This window comes from Oxyura jamaicensis, chromosome Z (assembly GCF_011077185.1).
Source record: "Oxyura jamaicensis isolate SHBP4307 breed ruddy duck chromosome Z, BPBGC_Ojam_1.0, whole genome shotgun sequence".
Taxonomy (NCBI): domain Eukaryota; kingdom Metazoa; phylum Chordata; class Aves; order Anseriformes; family Anatidae; genus Oxyura; species Oxyura jamaicensis.
In genome coordinates this window covers 47,387,954-47,402,003 of record NC_048926.1, presented here as the reverse complement: position 1 = coordinate 47,402,003, position 14,050 = coordinate 47,387,954, and the positions used below count along the sequence as shown (strand labels likewise).

Below are 14,050 nucleotides of genomic sequence, written 5' to 3'. Positions count from 1 at the left end.
ATATTCTAGGTGCATGGTGTAAACTGCTGGGGTTATATGCATAACAAAGCTGAACTCTGGCAACTTCTGCAGTGACCCTTTCTGTAGAGATAATGGGACAGATGATTAGAGCATGGTCAGATATTTATCGCTAAAGTTACATTAAGACAGATTCAGCTCAGCATAAAGCACTGTACAGTTTGCACTTGTTTAAATAGTTGTTATCACAGCACGTCCAGCCAGACATGAGGTATAAAGTGAAGTGTCAAAAAGGAGAAGGGGAAATGAGTTCAGAGAAACACCAGGCAGATACTTGGGTTTCCCTGTCTGCAGCCTGTGGCTTAGCACTGTAGACATGAAGACAGTGCACATACTTCTCATTCTGAAGAGACATTTCTCCTTGCTATTCTGCATGTTGTGCCTACCTTTTCCCACTAGCTGCAGCCCCCTCCCAGTGCACTCAGCCTTGGGGTACCATGGGGTGACCCGGGCAGCCTGTGTGGATGCCACTGCTGCAGCATCACCCATTGCCTGCAGCTCCCGCAGAGCTCCTAGTCCCCAGGCTGCCTCTGTGGCCCACCCTGCCTGCCCATGGACACTGCTCACCTCCCAAAGGGGTGGACAAAGTATGCCTGAGGCATGGTGCCTGCTGCCAAATCTGCAGCTGTAGCACCATGCATGTTGTCCCTGGAGGAGTGCTACGCCTCCCTAACAGTGTTGTATGGTGGGAATGCAAATGTGCCCTTTTGAACAGAGTGCCCCATTTTGGCTGTCATTTTTGGTATGTGTGTAGTTACAGAGGGATGTACTTTCATCTATGGAAACAATTAGAGGTGGCTGAAAGAACAGAAAAACTCATCTCTCAGCAAAAGCAGCCATATGTAGCGATTATGTTGTTTGAAGAGAAAATGACTAAAACTGTAAGTGATCTGATTGAATTCCTTTCAAACTAGCCAAGCCAATTAAATGATTAAAAATTAAAATACTTTTGATTTCTTTTAATGGATTGTACAGTAAAGAGTGAACGTTTTAATTAGGAGGAAATGTATGCAACCAGAGGCTGAACAAATATTATCCAATTAGGATGGAAATACATAGACAGATAGTTTCTTTGTCAGGCAAGAGTCTTTGTACAAGTGGCAGTCACATTTGTAAAGGGAAACAGCACATCCACAGAATACAGAATTAACATCTTCACATTTTTTTAATAACTCCTGTACTCAGAACAGCAGAGTAGCAAAGTGCCATTCTGAACCAGCACATGTTTTTTGCTTATTATTTTTGTAAGAATGTTAGCGAATGGAAAAGAAGCTCTTTTAAGAACTGATCCAAAGCATCAAACTTGAATCTCTAGATTTTGCTTTGAAATCTTCCAATAATGCTAAGGAAATGTCTCCTAAGATCCTGATACTGGTGGTTAAAAACCTTTAGAGTAAATAGGGCAGTTTTAATTTCAGAGAAAGTCAGATTACTCTATGATTTGATGCATTTGAAGCACAGCAAAACAGAGCTAGTTCCCTGGCTGCAATCTGCCATCATATATCCTGGCAGGCTTCATTCACTGAAGCATTGCTGCTCTGAATCAGGGATGTTAAGGATGCAGCTGTTTAGATGAAGTGTGTTGAAGGCCTGGGGCAAGCAAAAAAATATGGAAGAAAATTAATATGACAACAACTGTGTTCTTGGGACACCTTGCTGGAAATGGTCCTCTTTAGGACAGCAATGAAGCACAGACAAGAATCAGAAGTTATCCCCTGAGCTGGTATGAATGAATTGAATGAATAACCTTCTTTTCTTGCATTGTTGAAAGAATGGGCTTTGTGTCAGTGATGCTTACTTTGCAGTGTCTAAATGTCATGATAATGGGATCACAGACTTTACAGCCCTGATGAATTAAACTGAGAGTATTCCTGCCCACAGTTGTCTTTTCTACTGTTGTCCTGGGAGTGTTTACCTCTTCTGTAATGCCAGTTATTGCTTAGTCTGCAAATATACTTCTAATATATCTCAAATGTAAGGGGCTGCAAGGGCTGTTTAAGTAGGTTGCTGTTACCATCACACCTCTAATGTCTGGGAGTCTGGAGTGGGGCTGCCCCACCAAGGGTTATCCCATGCAGCCATACTCTCACCTATGGGTTTGAGCAGAGCTGGTCACAGGGCCATAGCCAATATGGGGCCACAGCCACCTTGGACACAGGCAGGGAAGGTGTGAAGATGAGCCCCTGCAGCTTGGCAGAGCCAGGATGGGGTACCCAGCTTAAGCTGAAATATGGCCACCTGGCCCAGGCAGGAGTTATGGCAAGGGTCACAGCTTCCCAGCCATGGCTGGTTGAGCTATTAGGATGATGCACTTCACCCCCAGCTCCCCACAGGACCTTGACATTGAGTCTGCACTTGCTTAGCCTGTGAGGAGCCATGAAGAGAGTTCTGTGATACTCCGTGCTTAAAAACACATGGTTATGTCCTATGTCAAGTTTATTTGGTTAATAAATGATCTTCCCTCCAATGTAATTCCCTCAGAGTACTTTCAAATTCTCTCAATTTTTTTTTTTTTTTATTTTTTTATTTTTTTTCTGAAAAACACAATTCAAGCTGCATGTTGAGGCTCACAAGCACTGACTCATTCAGTGTGCAGGGACTGTACCACTGGTTATGTCCTGGCTCCCACCAGCTGGGGCAAAGTCCCTGCTGATGGGGCATGTCAGGAGCTAAGAAGAAAGTTTGTAGCAGGATGTGTGGAACTCAGTTCTGAAAACCTGGTACCTCTTAACATTGCAAAAAGATAGGTACCTTGGCTAGCCCTAAACAATCCAGGAAACATGGGTCAGAAATAAAGAGGCAGTTAAGTTTCTCAGTGTCTGCAGGGCATTGAGGAATACCTGTGAGAATGAGAATCTTGGATTAAGGTGATCTATAAATCCCCTAATACCTGTTTGGGAAGATTAGGAATCTTCATCAAAGAGCTTGCTGTTCCACAGTGGCCACATGAGGAGGCTATAGGTGGAAGAGCACTTCATACAGAGGCCATTATTTATATTACTAGTATGCCATGCTAATATTCAGCTAAAATCTGCACCTAGGCTTGCATCTGAACACGCAGGGTATGAGGTCAGTTGAGGCACTGAAACACTAGCTGTCTGTGTCATGAGTGATTTGTATGCCATGAATGAGTATAATGAAGTAAAAGAGAAGTGGAAGAAGGGAGGAGAAGAAATTACATTTTTAAAAAGATAATGGACCTGTTTTTCAAAGTCATTGAGAAATTGATTCCCACCAAGGCTAATAGAGGTTGAGAGTGCTCAGAAATGTCAAAAATCAGACATCTGTATTGACTTTATAATAACGACTCAACATTATGATTAAGAAACATATAAAACAAGCACTGTTCAGAAAAGAACCCTTGACCTCTCGCAGCAACCCCTTAATGATCTCATGTCCTGCTCCCTTCGACATCTGTTTCCCTTTATACAGGAGAAAAATTCCTCCCATACCAACCACATAGCATTCCTAAGAACTGTTATTACTCTCTGAAACAAGAAGTTCCCCAGAAGCAATATGTGCCACTTCTGTGAATCAGACCTTGAGAGCCTCTTAGGAGTTAATGGTGTATTTTCTGATGTTTTATGAAACATGAAGGTTGAAATGTCCCAGTAAGGGTCCTTGTAAATAATGCCCAGCACAAAATACAGCATAGCCTGCAGGCTAAAATGACAATCACTTTTAGTAGTCCCATGTATGTTGGATGGTGTCACTGGATGGAGTGGGACTGCTGGTGGAAGAAGACCTTTAGGTGACTAGGGTTGTCCAACATATTTCCACATATCCAAATGATGCCATGGCTGTATATAAAGTAATGTTAAACAGCTTTAAAAATTCAAACATGGTCATTGGTATTCCTCTTGGTTCTATCTATGTGGTATAAGGCTGTGCTGTGTGGTAGCACCCACAATAAAGCTTGGACAGTTAACAGAAACATCTCTGTTGCTCTGGCATAGGGCACTCCTAGTTGACCAGTTCTGCTAAAAATGCATATTTTTAGGGATACTCTGCCACCTCATCTGTCCTATCTGCCACATTTTTAGGGGTGGTAAGGAAAACACTGTCCTTACTGCATTCTATGTACTTATGTGCTTTTGGTTTTTGTTTGTTTTTACATTAAGCCATTTTCTGGGGTTTCTATATCATAGATTCTTACAATCATAGAATATCCTGAGTTGGAAGGGAACCATGAAGATCACTGAGTCCAACTCATGTGTCCACAGAGGACCACCCAAAAATCAAACCTGATGTCTGAGATCACTGTCCAAATTTTTCTTGAACTCCAGCAGGCTCGGTGCTGTGACCACTTCCTTGGGGAGCTTGTTCCAGTGTCCAACCACCCTCTGGGTGCAGAACCTTTCCCTAACCCCCAGCCTGACCCTCCCCTGTCCCAGCTCCATGCCGTTCCCTTGGGTCCTGTCGCTGTCCCCAGAGAGCAGAGCTCAGCGCCTGCCCCTCCGCTCCCCTCGTGAGGGAGCTGCAGGCCGCCATGAGGCCTCAGCCTGCTCTGCTCTGGGCTGAACAAACCAAGGGACATCAGCTGCTTCTCATACATTTTGCCCTCCAGACTCCACACTGTCTTTGTAGCTCTCCTTCAGATACTCTCTAATACTTTTATTTCCTTCTTATATTGTGGTACCCAAAGCTGCACATGGTACTCAAGGTGAGGCCACGTCAATGCAGAGCAGAGTGGGACAATCTTTTCACATGAGCAGTTAGCAATGCCATGCTTGATGCACCCTAGGATATGGTTGGCCATTTTAGTTGCCATAGCAAGCTAATGACTCATACTCAACTTGTTATTCACCCAAAATGCCCAGATTCCTTTCCATGGGGCTGATTTCCAGCCTCTTGAACCCCAGTTTTTTTACATACCCTATCCCAGGTGCAGAATCCAGTATGTGCCCTTGCTAAATTTCATGCAGCTGGTGATTGCCCAGCTCTCTAATTTGTCAAAATCTCTCTGCAAGGCTTCTCCATCCTTGAGGGAATCACCATCTCCTTCTAATTTAGTACCATTTGCAAACTTACTTAGTATGCATTTGAGTCCAGCATCATCAGTTGACCTACAATAGTAATCACTACATGCCATAATATTTTCCAGGTCTTTTTGCCAGGATGATCTTAAGAAATTTGTTGGCTAGGCTCTGTTCACAGAGAACTCAGAGAACTTTTTTTTTTTTTTTTCATATACCACTTACCACTTAATGTAAAAAGGGAGAAATATTGGGCTTTTTTCAAAGTCATCAGAAAGATCCTCATTGATATTAATGGTCCTTTCTACTTTCTATGGCTTCTTTTTATCTACAGCTTTCCATTGCTCTTATTCATTTACTCTTTAGCTTTCCATATTCCTTTATGTTTCTCTGAAACTCAAATTCTCAAGCAACTGTTTTCAATTGTTTTGTTTTTGTTGTTGTTTTATTAACTATTCCTATATTCCTATATATTCCTGTAACCCTACTTTTCTCTTTTATGCATGAACTCTCTTACATAGATCTTCTTTGGCTGCTATTCAAAATATCATCGTATTCACCTTCTGCCTACTCCTTTCATTTCTCTTAGCTGTTCATTTCTATGCTAAAAGTCTTTTAAGTATCACTGGGACGACAATATTTAAAGCATTCATGTTACCAAAAGTTAACATCTTGTCAGTTTTACTACCACAGCTTACAAGCTCCCAGATATCTGCTGAACTGGGAACAAATTGGCTAAGCCTGGTAGTAACTCTTACGGCTTGTCTCCTGGGTCTCTGGCACCGCTGAAGGCAAATGAATGCAGAACTAGGTGTAGCTCTTGGATCACATGATGCATGAAGCAGGGTATGCATATTGTCTGAGGAGAATTATTACTCATAATCATTTCCCCCACCCCCAGAGGAAAGGAATGTATGTCTCCAAAGCACGTTATTTACTGGGATACTTTTGGAATAGTGTTATTTATGCCCCACCCATTGGTGAGCCTGGGAATAAAAAGCATAATCAAGGCCTTATTTAACTTAAATACAGAGCTCTGTGGTTCTGGAACAGCAAATCTTTCATTTGCATCTTTGCCAATGACCATGCAGAGTACGTGGACACGGAATCCTTACAAGTGACATCCTTCCAGTCTTCACTGTGTAACAGTGCATGCACTGGGGAGGGCTGAGAAAAGGGAAGGTAAATAATCTCACTGTCATCAGGAACATTACTGCTATTACTGTGTATGTTGCGATAATACATTGGTGTAAAAAAAACACAAATATATGTCTCAGAGTCCATGAATATCTGCTCCACACAAGCTCAGATCTCCACTGAATTTAGATACTCCCTTCACCTATACTGTTGGCATAGGAAAGAGGATCAACTCCAAGGCAGAGGACCCATTTCTGTGGGAATCTCTCACATTGACGCCTCAGGCTCAAACAGCAGAAAGCCTCAAGATTTTGGGTTTGCTGTCAGGGAAGCTCATACAGCCGAATCAATAGCTAAGCATAAAATTCAGTTTTAAATCCATCAATTTTCTCTGCATTTTATTAGATTCAATTTTCCCTGGAGTTTTATAAAGGCTTGTGAACATTGTTGGTGCTGGTGTTTCCTCTGAAGGCAAGTCTCCTAAAGAAAATTTCCTAAGTTATATACAGGAGATCATTTTACGTGATGTGAGAAAAATGTAACAAGCTGTTTACAACTCATTCTGAGTGCTATTTGATGCCTGCAGTATTTACTTTTTTGAGAAGTCCAGATGTATTTCTACAAACATCTGTCATTGTTCTATGTCATTGAGATTTTTTTATTTTTTATTTTTTTTACTATTATATCACTAATTAATTTTAGTATATCAGTTCTCCATGTGTCTTCATATTTTAGCAGCCTTTTTCACTGGCTAATGGCTAATGGACAAGATGCCATTATCAAAATATGGAGTACTATATGTTATGTTATAGTACTTCCAAAAGTGGTGGGACCTGGACCAGTGCAAGGTAGTGGTCAAAGACCGGTGTGCCTATATGTGTATGATGCTACATGAAGATGGCATTGAGGTTGTACATATATCCAAAATGCTGTACTGATAATAGCATATCAGGAGATATAAGCCGTGATGTTTAGTCCAACAGCAACATGCTCTTTCAGGCTGCAAAGGCACAGACTACCTGCATAAGATATAAAGAGGAAAAGCAATAGCATCAGTGTTGTGGTTTAACCTAGCCGGCAGCTAAACACCACACAGGCGTTCGCTCACCCTCCCCCCTCCCTCTCTGGGATGGGGGAGAGAAATGGGAAAGTGAAACCTGTGGGCTGGGATAAAGACAGTTTATTAAGATAGGAAATAATAATAATAATAATAATAATAATAATAATAGTGTGTATGAAACAAGTGATGCACAATGCAATTGCTCACCACTCACTGACCTATGACCAGCCCATCCCCGAGCAGCTGGCCCCCCACCCCAGCTAGCCACCCCTATACATTGTTCAGCATGCTGTCAGATGGTATGGAATACCCCTTTGGCTAGTTTGGGTCAGCTGTCCTGGGTCTGTCCCCTCCCAGCTCTTGCTGCACCCCCAGCCTGCCCGCTGGCAGGACAGAGTGAGGAACTGAAAAGTCCTTGGCTTGGTGTAAGCACTGCTCTGCAGCAATTAAAACATCAGCATGTTATCAGCACTCTTCTCATCCTAATCCAAAACATAGCACCCTACCAGCTACTAGGAGGAAAATTAACTGTCCGAACTGAAACTAGGACAATCAGTAAAGCACTTTACACTGTATTCCATTCACTGTTAAAGCACCTCTCCACTATTAATAGCAATGGAAATTGTATGTGCACATGTGCTCTAACACTGGATGTAGTGGACACTGGCCATATGGCTAACTCTTGCTTTAAGATATTGGTGTGTTTATACCAGTAGCTCTTTCTCTGTAAATGATGGTTTATAGCCATTCCTCTTCTTATAGGTCATTGCCTTGTGCTGCCTCCAGAAACAGTTTTCCTTGTCCTGGAAGACAAAGAAGTAGCACATGGTAATGCTCTGGTAGAAAACCCTTTTTACAATACTCATTTTTATTTGCAGACTTTGGAAATTTGGTTAAGAAATGAGTTCTGTCAGTTTTACACATTTAAATCTAAGTTTTCACTTAATTTCCTCATTCACTTTCTAGAAACAGAAAGTGAAGTCCTCTTCTCAAACATTAATTTGATTACAGCCCAGAAATGATAAGTCTCGCATTCCTTCTGTGAAGTTATTGACAACTGGTCAGAACTTCACCCAGGTTGTGTCAAACTGAGAGACGTTTTCCTGTCTGCTGGGGTCCACAATCCCTGGCTTCAATACCTAATTTTTTAAGTCTACTTATGTATATAAAAATGAAATCTTGTCAGTGAGCCCTCACCTTGTATATCCCGTAAAACTCTTCAGTCTTGTGAAGGGCAGGGAAAGATGTAGGAAAGACTGGAACAAAGGTGTGATGCTCTTTGAGACATCTTCCTTCAACATAATAAAAAATTTCCAAGGACTCCAGGCAAGAATAGATTCAATTAAAAAAGTATGTCATAAAAAAAATAAAAATAATAATAAAAAAACTCCACTGTAATGTATGCATACAACAGCTTATAGTTGAGTTTTACAAACAATATCTATATAATTTCAACTACCGTTTGGTGATTTCAAAATGTGCTTTGCAGTTATATTTTCACAGGTGTTAATTTTGTAATCTCAGTGAAAATACCTGCACTGTCGAATTTCTCTGTGTATCTTATCCCTTTTGCATTCTTCCCTTAGCTTCTATTTCCTGTGTTTAGTCAACAGGTTGCATTCAGAAGAGTCCAAGAGCACCAAGCCTTTTATCACTAAAATGAAGGTTGTGTGCCGTTTAAGAGCAGTTTCTTAAGATCTCCATAAGCAGAAGCTTTTTGTGTGAACATTTTTATTTTTATTTATTTTTTTATGTTCTAGACAGAGTTTCAGTTGGATATCTGCATAACTTTGTTGACTCGGAAGCTTTTACATGATTCCTTCCAGGCATTTAATCAGAAGAAAGGAAAAAGTATATCACTTATTTTGGAGTTCAGTCTGTTGGACCTTGTACTTCTTGCTCTCAGAAGAGGTTCAACAAATTCCTGCAATCCTCAAGAGGTGTGCATGTGAGAATAAAGTGGACCATAATAACAGATAACAGAACCATATGAGGTGAGGTGAGACAGCTACCTACCACTACAAGCTATGAACAGCCACTTGATTTTGGGGTGATTTCTGTGATCTGTATTTATTGTCATGTACAAATGTTTGGTCATGTTGACAGGCATTGATTTTTTACATGCTTGTTTTGTAAGCTTTCTGTTAAACCTTGGTTCTTGTTCTATCAGTTAAAGTCCTCTAATATATGACCAGCTTAAAATAGTGTGGCTTAAAATAGTTTGTTTGATATGAATTCTTCCTGTTATAAGAATGGAAAATCAGGCACGACTCCATAGCATAGAAGAAGAAATGACACAGAGTCTTAAAAGCTGTTGTTGAATATGGCATGGTTCCAGGTATATCCATGTGGCTGCTGGTTAGAGATAACAGAGATAAGAAACTTTCCCCATGGATGCAGTGATATGGGTCATGTGAGGCTGCAAAGATAAAACATCTTACTATAGCTCTCATATAAGTATCTGTTTCTTCTCTCCCTGTTTCTCATGAGAGCTAGAGAAATGCACCTCACTAATTTAATTTCATCAGATAATGTAATCTCCAAAGCGTCTTCTTGTAGCATTGAAGAGGTTCCCATTCAGAAAATGAGGACAAGAGTATCTGTGCATATTAGATCTATTTCAGAGAAGAAGTGTGGTGGCCCACTCAGCTGTTGCATTTATAGATCTCTCATAAATAATCACAGGATGCAAGGTGAAGTACATCTTGACAGGTAACTAACGCAAGAGTGACATAATAACAGAAGTACTATATACATACAGGGTGTGGATGACTTTAGTAAAAGTGGCCATTTTGATGTATGAACAGTGGTACAGTTGCAGGAGGGAGTCATATTTGTGAGTGCATGCCAGGCAACAGAAGTATCCATGAGAATATTGCCTCTCTCTTAAAGACACAGACAGAAGAATTTATTGGAAGGGAAGTTCTTTTAAAGTTCATTTTATTTTACTTTACTTTATTTTATTTTATTTTACTTTATTTTATTTTATTTTAATTTGTGTGTTTGTGTGTGTGTGTGTTTATTTTGGTTTGGTTTGGTTTGGTTTTTCCCCAGCTTTTCTATAGGATACACTATAGTGTTCCGCTCTTCCTTGAGTTTTATGAAAACTGTATTGCTCATCTTTTCCATTGTCTGTGGAGTATCTTCATCACAGCCATTCATGAATCCATCATTAGGAAAGCAAAACAAAGTTTTGCCTTTAGGAGCCATCGGGACCAGTGTGCTATGAGTGACATGGAATAGGAGCTGGAAAGCAAAGGGAAATTTCTCCCAGGTGTGCAGCATTCACTCCATTCCTGGAGTGGCTGCATTTTCTGAAGAAATGTATCTGTTCATGGCTGAAAATAAATGGCATCTGTGGCAGGATGAAGCCATAGACCTGGCACAGTGAGCAGGAATGGATGGATTGCTGAATATCAAAGGCCACTTTATTAGTCACATGCAGAGATCCTGCTTTACAGGAGCCCTTTTTTGATGTGATTGAAATTGCAGTTGTCATTGTCTGGAAATTAACTCTCTGTTGTTATAATTAATTAGTCATTAACTGATTTGCTGTGAGTAGTCAATACAGTGGGGCTGTGGAGCTAGATGTATGCAATGATGTTTTCCTGTGTAACAGGTCAACCTTTCACCAGAGAGTCAAGGTTTTTACAGAGTGAATTACTGAGTAAAGAATTAATTGCTGAGAATCCTCTGTTTATGTACAGGGAAGTTTATTTCCCCTCCCAGTTTTAAATTCTGTTTGATTACTGTGGAAGATGTCTTAATGTTTATGTAGAGCATTCTAAAAGGTCTATGATACCAGGAACTTTAAAACATCTCATTTGCTTTTTATGGTCACAAGAGGAAGATTTGGGCTCAGAATCACCTATGACATTGAGATTGTTCCATTAATTCTCAGCCAGAAGACTTATATTTTATTTCTGCAGCTTATGAGTCTCTCTGCTGGTTACTTGGGTGGGAGAAAGGAGCTGGTATTGCCCTTCTAAGTAGCTGCAGAAGGAAATATACTTTTGGAAGATGAACCAAAGTTGGTACTGGGGTTCTGTCCTGTTGAGAAATATTGCCTTCTATGAGTGCTGTTTGCTATTGTTTTTGAAAAACGAGCTTGTGGCAGGTGAGGTGAGATGGGCATGGTAGCAAACTTCACTGTTGCTTACAATTGGGTATATCTGGACTTGAAAAGAAGAGACCAACTTCAACAACTTCTGACAACACTGCCATTTCAAGGAATGAGGGAGGTAACATCTGAAAAAGAGTGATTTGAGAAGGTGAGCCAACATGACAGCCTTGCAGGGCGGTGCCCTACTTGTGCCAGAGCTGTGTGCCTGGATTGAGAAGGCTGGCTAAAGTGGGGCAGCTCTGTTGTTATCACTGCATGGCACAGTCCCATGTGAGCAGCCCACAGTGAAAGGCATGTGCACCCAAACCCAATGCCATTTTGGAGTGCAAGGGTCTTGGCCAGCAGGTGACTGGAGAGGAGGCTGAGAGGGGTGGTGGGCGGAAAGCACGTGGGATCAACCAGCAAGACCCAAGGAGGATGAAGCCAATATCACCGTGGCAGACATCTACATGGTTTTACCACATACCTCTGCATAAATCCAATTCTGAAGAGGCTGGATAACATACATTAAAACACCATCTGGCCTGGAGTAAAAAAAGAGTTGTGTATCAATACCTCTTTATGCAGAACACCTCAGACTGGCCAGGCAACAAAGAGCAGTAAATAAGCCCTAACTCTAGAGTTTGTTTAAATAATTGCATGATTGCAATGAGTCAGTGGTGTTTCCTGTTTATTTGTTAATCTGAAGGCAAAATTAGCTGAGGATATTTTACAGACTGATGTTTTACCTGCTTTTACAAATGTATTTTGTAAATTGTGTCAAACTTGTAAATTGTGTTGAATTGTCTTTGAAAGGTTCTAAGGTGTTTCTATTTGTGGAATATATTAATTTTCTTTCAGTAGTTTCCTACACAACTGCTAGATCCTTATTGTATCTAAAATAAAAGCACTGACAGTTCTACTGAGCCTTTTTACTTTTATTTAAAAGAAATGACCAATGTGTTTGTATGCAATGTGGTTGTATGACAGAAGTTATCATTACAACAGGACAAAATAAACTGCTTTACTTTAGCTTTAGTTGCACAGCATTAGAACAAACAACAGTACAAAAAACAGTACTGCCAAGAGTAAACATCTGAAAACTCTTTCATGATTGCAAGAAGTGCTGCAAAAATAACCAGCATGAGGTGCAGAACCTGAGCTGGATGGGTACTGCACTGCACCACACAGGCAGGGCTGCACACTGAGCCAGAGGATTTTTGCTCCTTGGACCCACTGCATCCCACCAGGACTGCAGACGACCCCAGTAAGGATGGCTCAGAGATAGCTTTAAGCCCCCAGGTATTTGGGGCTGGGTGAGGCAGCAGCTGCAGAGCTGGGATCCTTCCTGGTCTGCCCTGGATCAGTTGCTCAGCCATGCTAGCAGATCCAAGCATGACCAGGCTGGCCCTCCGACATCCTGAGAGGTGCCTGCGGCACCTTCAGACAGCCTCCAACAGCATCGAATCTGACAGGACAACCCTACGTAAAGGGTGTGATAGCTAAAAATCAACCAGCCAAACAAATCTGCATTACCATTTACTTTCAAAGTCACTCCTTTGTGCTAGTGGCTCTCTAATCCCGTGCACAGGCAGTGTGCACCGAAGGCAGCATGGAGGCCTGCAGGGGATCTCCACCACACCACCTTGCTTGTCATGGCGATCTGGCCACAGGAAGCAGCCTTGTCTGGTGAAAAAAAAATAAAAATAAAAATAAAAATAAAAATAGCATTGTGTGACTGTCATCTTTGTAATGCTCAAAGTGCAAAGAAAAGGAACTCTCAGCAGTCACTGGCCTTCCAGGGGCAGGTGCAACAGATTCCTAGAGCTTCTTACACATACAGGTCTTGGTGCTGTGAAAGTCTTTTTTTTATTATTATTATTAATAAATTTTGCTCTTGCAGTGACTGCTTGGGGTACGATGGGAAAGGCCGCCTCTTCCTCGATAAGCTCTAGACTCAGGCATTGCAAAGGCTACATGAGGTGCCAACTGGTAATAAATTTCAAGCAGAACACAATTACAGCTGAGCCTCATGCTTCCTGGGAATGTGCTTGAAATAAATATTTAAAGAATTTGATTTTGGAATGAACCACAGATGTTACAGACTTACCCTTTGGGCCAGCTCTGGACAGAGGCAGGTTGGAATAAAGCTCCAAATGGCGTCAAATATCAGAGGACTGTGGAATGAATAATGAAAAAGAGTACAAATCTCTGACATAGCATAAGTGCTAACTAGAGTATGCTCCACTGCTAGCAAGAAAATATTTAACAGGAAGCCCCAACAGCTCCTTCATGGGGTCTTGGCAAGAAGAATTTCCTTTCATATTTTTGTAAGCTGACCTGGCTCACACATCAACAAAGACCCCAGGAGGCTTCTTGTCTTCTCTTCTGGGAATTCCAGTGGGAAACTTTAGAAATACTTTGATCTAAAGCAGCTACTCACATGGCTGCTGCCTTCCTGCCCTGGGAATGCCATGGGGAAGCAGGATCCTCACTGCTTATGACTGGGTGCTGCTAGCTTTCAGACATTTCAGACAACTGTGCTGGTCTGTGTGGTTCACAGATCATTCACATCTCATCTAATTCATCCTGATCCTGCTGTCAGGTTGCCTGTGTCACTTATTCCTGTTGCATCAATCAAAGGCCATACATATCTGGTAGTGTGGTCCTGAGCCTGAGCAACCAACCCTGCACAGCAGGACCCATAGGGAGGTTTTCTGCTTTTTTTTTTTTTTTTTTTTTTTTTTTTTTTTTTTT

The 14,050-nt window shown here is 41.3% G+C and overlaps 1 long non-coding RNA gene across 3 annotated transcripts in view; it reads left to right on the top strand.

The window, feature by feature from the left end:
* The first annotated feature begins 764 nt into the window (after window positions 1-764).
* LOC118155815 overlaps window positions 765-14,050 on the top strand; it is a 22,053-nt gene continuing 8,767 nt past the window's right edge. For 2 of the 3 annotated variants that reach the window (XR_004746028.1, XR_004746027.1), the window contains exons 1-2: window positions 765-899; window positions 9,018-9,185. This is a non-coding gene — a long non-coding RNA (uncharacterized LOC118155815). Of the gene's footprint in view, window positions 900-9,017; window positions 9,186-10,256; window positions 10,454-14,050 lie in introns of those variants that run through there. The other variant, XR_004746030.1, reaches the window with a different exon arrangement.